Genomic DNA, 6,679 nt, shown 5'->3' on the forward strand with positions numbered 1-6,679 from the left:
TTCCATTCTGTATCAGCCAATTTTGCAGCTGCTGCTGGTAAAGCTGTTCAACAGTGAGGCCCTCACCAAACATGGGGTGTGGAATGCCATTGGTTGGTGGTGGTCCCTCATCAGCAGTGAGGACTTCAGGATCATGAGCATTCCAGTCCGCTCCCCTAAGAATAAAAACAGCAACAGTCCAGCATGCACGATCTCCACCTAGGTGATGAACCACAATACTCTTGGGATTCAGACGCATATGAATAACTTTAACTTTGATCAGTACCACACAACGGCCAATATTTGGATTATTCCAGGAAACAAGACGACCGTAGTCATCAACAGAGCGCTCCAGATAGAAGTCTGTCTAATAATCATCCGGGAACCCAATATACATCAGCCAGATCTCGGGCCCATAGGTGGCATTGGGCATATTCAAAGCAGCATTGTGTCTAACAAAGGAAACTACCAGATCCTCATCATCGAGCTGGAAAGTAGTGTTGACCGTAGTATCTCTGATGAATGAGTTGGCGAATGCAAACATATCGATACCCAAGGAGTGGTCAGAGGCTTCCGTAGTGTGCAGGCCCGATTCATGCAGGAGACCTTCAATGGTGTCGTGGATACCCTCTCGAAGATGCACTGGCACAAAATCTGCTTAATTCCGCAATGGCGAGGAAGTTCTTGTTGAGCGGGTGGATGGGGTTGACGGCCATGTCGGCGAGCACCTTCTGGTCAGCCGGACCCGGTTCGACTGACCATCCTAGTGGCAGGAAGAGGATGGGGTTCACCGGATAGTTGGACATGATGGTGGAGATGCCAGGGGGGTGCACCGAGATCGGCGGGCGTGGTGGATGGTGGTGGAGCAGCTAGAGCAGAGCGCTCTGCTTCATTGGGAAGCGGGGCGGGCTGGGAGGTGGAATGCGAGTTGCCCGGGGCGAGGGTGAGGGTTTTTGGTCACCAATGCCATCTTTGGGCCCACCGCCGCCGCCAACAAGAGGTGTCCATGTGTCCATAGTGACCACAGATGCTGCATCGAACGGTTGATGTTGGGCGGCTGCTCGGTTGACTGAGGGGGCAAGTTTGAGTGATTGATGGAGGTCTGATGATCTGTTGCCTTGCTTGGTCAGACGTGACCAGATTATGAAGATTGGAGTCTATAAATGAGTTGCGTGAAGACATAGACCTTTTTTGGTAGGACATTTATAGCTTTTGTGTCCCGGAGCGGAGCACGAAAGGCAAATAATCCGTGCATGGCAAAGATTCTTGTGGGGGGCCCATTGTAAGTATTTAGCACAGAGCAGGCCCCAATTTCTGGCAAGGTCAGAAACTTCCTTTTGTGAATATCCCGCGCTCGACAAATCGGCCATATGAGATTTAGAAAGCGTGGGGGCCATGATGAGTGGGGCGGGGCATAAATTAGCACAGAAGTAAGGAAACTTTGCGGTAATTGTGGATAGTCCATTATGCTTGAAAACCGAAAACTGCCAATCACAATTGAATGCTCAAAATATCCTGAATTGTCCGAAGCTCAATGAATATCTGCATGCATGGGATCCGTGATGATCGTATCCTCTTTCGGCACAGCCATGTACGTGGGGAGTGAGGAACAACATGAAGCCTCATTTCTGTTCTTGTCATGAAAATCCATGGAGGTTATAGGAACAATAGAAAACTTGCTTAACTCCTTGGCAGAATCAGAACATAGAGTCATTTCCTGGAAGACCGGCTTGTTGTATCGGATGGCTACAGGGCTATGAGTAGCGATGGGCTCCAGACGCTCATCGGCATGCCATTTATGATCAAAATGCTTGTATCCATTGAAACGACCATTGAAAAGATGAAAATGACAGATAAAATCCAGCCAAATACGGTCTTTGAGGCCATGAATGAAATGTCCCACTTTATTACCAGCCATTGAGAAACAAAATGATCTGTCACTAAGCTTAGACACCTTAAATCCTTTCGGGTGTCCACCAATGCAAAATTGCAAAGCCACACCCACAAAATCTTCAGAAAGTGGAAAAGAGGCCGAGGAGAAACACACCACCAAGAAAAATTCCTTTGTATTGCGAGATGGTGAGAAGTGAACCGTTTCTCCAAAACGTCGACGTACCTGATCTGCCACGACTAGGCCAGGATTGAAATCCCAATGTAGAAGGCCTTCCATGGTGGAGATTAGTAGCTAGATCCATGGTTGGTGGAGAGCAGGTGGAAGGAGGTGGAGGAGGAGCCATTCGATCCTCCATCCCTTATTTGCAAACATGGAGAGGGGTGTGAGTATATTTTTGCCAAATTGCGATAGTTCCCTTCCTATCCGTTAGATATAAATCCGACGGCCTATATTGCAGGATGGCACGCACACCATCATCACCAACTCTACTTTCTACTCCCTCCGTTCCTAAATATTTGTCTATTTCGAGATTTCAACAAGTGACTACATATGGTGCAAAATGAGTGAATCTACACTCTAAAATATGTCTACATACATATCCGTATGTGGTACTCCATTTGAAATCTGAAAAAGACAAATATTTGGGTACGGATGGAGTATAAGAGTAGACATGGATATATATCTCCAGCATGGTCTACAACAAAATTGTGCCGGACTGGTTAGCGCCGGATGCTCGCAACGCAATGACCTGAGTTCAAATTCTGTCTTTAACTTTAGATTTTTATATTATATATTACTTATTTAATATATACTTCTTTCACTACTGTACTGACAGTGGAACCCACAGAGTACTTAGAATACAAGATAAAGGATGGACTTGTTTCTTTTTAACTTTCTATAGAAAGCTGTAGCCACCCTGCAAGTCACGTGTACACTATACATGCAATTAAATTTTTATAGAGGGAGAATCATGCATGCAATTAACTCAAATGGATTTGATGTGACTCTATTATTTCCAGCATAAGAGCATCTCCAACGGCAGCTGGCAAATTTCCTCCTGCTTCCTTCCGCGGAGGACGACATCAAACACGAGCGGCATACATTTTCACAACTCTAACCAACCAGATGAAATTCGTGCAAACACGGACTGTTTTCATATAAGGATGCATGATTTCATATAAAAAGGCCGGATCTTCATATAAACATGATGGATTTCATTACATTTACATGAACTAAGCGGTGCTAATCCGGCTCTCTTGGTATAATTAATACTCCCTCCGTCCGGAAATACTTGTCCTAGAAATGGATGTATTTAGACTTATTTTAGTTATAGACACATCCAATTTATCCATTCTTAGAACAAACATTTCCCTCCAGCAGGAGAGGGAGTACCTAATCTAAATGGCCGCTCGCGGATCCAATTGTCTACCTCATGTCCAGCAGACACTTGCGGGGTCGACGAAGGTCCTCAGAAGAGATGAAGCAGCAAAGAAACCACTTGAATGCGCAGTCGTCGCCTCGGCGATGACCTTCATGGGACCCAAGTGGCGGCGGCCTCTCGTGTCCTACTTCTCCTCGATGATGGCAACGGACACGGAGAAGCTGGCCACCGACTCGTCGCTCTCCACACACCCAGCTTCTGTCTCTGCCTGCATGGCGTTGTCGCAGGCACGGGAGGCGCGCCCACAGACACGAGAGGCGCGACCACCGCATACACTGGTGGTGCGGTACGATGCGGCAGCGACGACGCCCATACCGGCATGCTCGCTGCCGTGCCGGCGTGGAGCAACTCGCCACTCCTCGTCGAGCTGAACTGGAGCGGTGATTTGCTGAACCACGCGCCGGATTGGGGCGGCAACTGGCTCCGTCAGGCCAAGCGAGGTTGATAAAGCACCGAGCGGCCTCGCCCGTATCCGGATGGCTCAGCGGGCCACCTAGTCGGGTAGTATGCCGGAGAGTGGCTCCTGGGAAGCCATAGGAAGGGTGGAGAAAATGGTGGAGGAGGAGATGGGGGAGCGGAGGGGTGCGATTCTTGCCCGATGTCTGTCTGGCCACGTTTAAATAGAGGGCGGACGGTAGGAGCTTGGCCGACATCTGGCCTAGTTTAAACTGAGGGCGGACGGGAGGAGCTCGGCTGGTGTTACATTTAATTCCGGCCCGCTCATGAAAGGATGTGGGGCCGAAGTAGGTTTCTCGGTTTGCATGCGGGTTTAACGGAGGGTTTTGATGGAGGCAAGGAGGCGTGGTCAGCCGGGCGTGCAGCGGGCGGTGCAATACTATTCGATTTGATAGCGGGCGGCGCAGTTGCCGATACGGCTTTAATGCAGACGAGGGAGCGGTAGCGGTTCCCGAAATGTTGAACGGCCAATGATGCATCCTCCTTCAATTAGCATCGTGCATGCATGAGGGAAGTAATGGGAGGAGGACCGGGAAAAGATGCTACACGATTTGAATGCAGCGTAGTTTGCACTCATATAAAGGTGCCCCTCCATTCCAATGCATCTACCACATCGTATGCACCTAAGCATTTGCCAAAGCACCTACACTAAGCGCAAAAGTGCTCACTCCAGACCCATGGCAGCAATGCGCGCAAGCGGCAAGCGGCTGTGCTAGATGGTCCACGACGTCGGCCTGCGGCATGGCGCCGAGGATCGTCTCCAGATGATGTTCACGACCGGCTGGTGGATGGCCGCCATCGACACCAACTACGACTCTCAGTTGGACCAGATGATTGTTGCCACCACCAACAAGTTCACCATACTCAAGAAGATCGGGGACGACATCGCCGTACTACTCCATGGCCGAAACCTCTTTCAAGCACTGGTGGCCCTGCGACTGCCCGCCGACGCCATGAAGAATGTCCACCTGGAGGTCGCGCTCGCCGTGAGGTGCCTCACCCTACAAGAATTCATCGACATACACATCCACATGTACGAGCAAATCGTGTACATAGGTATCTACAAGGCCATTGAGGACGCTACAACGTTGGCCTTCCTCAACCGGCTCGAAGCCTTGGATGCCTTTGCTGAGAAGCACCTTGACCTCGCCACAAAAGCCGCCGCTCCTTTGCCTCCGGTCGGTGGCCCGGCGCACTAAGTTGAGGAGGAGGAGGTCGTACATTGATGGATGCATCTTTCTTCTTGCCTCCTGTAACCACCACTGCGATCGCATCATCGTGGCCTTAATTCTTATTGTGCTATTGCATTCTCGTTCCAGTCAATACCAACATGTGCGGTCCCTTTGCTTAATTATATATATGCATCACTGCAACTAGTACTCCATCCGTCAATTTATAAGTTGTGCTTACCCTTTCCATCAACTTCGTGCAACGCAAGGGCATCTTGCTAGAAACACTAGAACATGTCGGACCGTGATACATCTCCAACGAATCTATAATTTTTGATTGCTCTATGCTATTATATTATCTATTTTGGATGTTAATGGGCTTTATTTTACACTTTTATATCATTTTGCGACTAACCTACTAACCGGAGGCCCAGCCCAAATTGCTGTTTTTTTGCCTATTTTAGGGTTTTGAAGAAAAGGAGTATCAAACGGAGTCCAAACGGAATGAAACCTCTGGGAACATGATTTTCCCAACAAACGGGATCCAGGAGACTTGGAGTGTGCGTCAAAAAACAAGGGAGGAAGGCACGAGGCAGGGGGGCGCGCCCTCCACCCTCGTGGGCCCTCCGTTGCTCCACCGACTTACTTCTTCCTCCTATATAAGTCCACGTACCCCCAAACATCCAGGAGCACCACGAAAACCTAATTCCACTGCCGCAACCTTCTGTACCAGAGAGATCCCATCTTGGGGCCTTTTTCGGAGCTCCGCCGGAGGTGGCATTGATCACGGAGGGCCTCTACATCAACTCCATGGCCTCTCCGGTGATGTGTGAGTAGTTTATTTCAGACCTACGGGTCCATAGTTATTAGCTAGATGGCTTCTTCTCTCTCTTTGGATCTCAATACAAAGTTCCCCTCGATCTTCTTGGAGATCTATTCGATGTATTCTTCTTTTGCAGTGTGTTTGTCGAGATCCGATGAATTGTGGGTTTATGATCTAGATTATCTATGAACAATATTTGATTCTCCTCTAAATTCATTTATGTATGATTGGTTTATCTTTGCAAGTCTCTTCAAATTATCAATTTGGTTTGGCCTACTAGATTGATCTTTCTTGCAATGGGAGAAGTGCTTAGCTTCGGGTTCAATCTTGCGGTGCTCGATCCAGTGACAGAAAGGGAACCGACATGTATTGTATTGTTGCCATCGAGGATAAAAAGATGGGGTTTATATCATATTTCATGAGTTTATCCCTCTACATCATGTCATCTTCCTTAAAGCATTACTCTGTTCTTATGAACTTAGTACTCTAGATGCATGCTGGATAGCGGTCGATGTGTGGAGTAATAGTAGTATATGCAGAATCGTTCCGGTCTACTTGTCTCGGGCGTGATGCCTATATACATGATCATAGCTAGATATTCTCATAACTATGCTCAATTCTATCAATTGATCGACAGTAATTTGTTTACCCACCGTAATACTTATGCTCTTGAGAGAAGCCACTAGTGAAACCTATGGCCCCCGGGTCTATATTCCATCATATTAATCTTCCAATACTTAGTTATTTCCTTTGCCTTTTATTTTACTTTGCATCTTTCTGATAAAAATACCAAAAATATTATCTTATCATATCTATCAGATCTCACTCTCGTAAGTGGCCGTGAAGGGCTTGACAACCCCTTTATCGCGTTGGTTGCGAGGTTCTTATTTGTTTGTGTAGGTGCGTGGGACTTGAGC

Source organism: Triticum dicoccoides, chromosome 7A (genome assembly GCF_002162155.2).
Source record: "Triticum dicoccoides isolate Atlit2015 ecotype Zavitan chromosome 7A, WEW_v2.0, whole genome shotgun sequence".
Lineage (NCBI taxonomy): Eukaryota > Viridiplantae > Streptophyta > Magnoliopsida > Poales > Poaceae > Triticum > Triticum dicoccoides.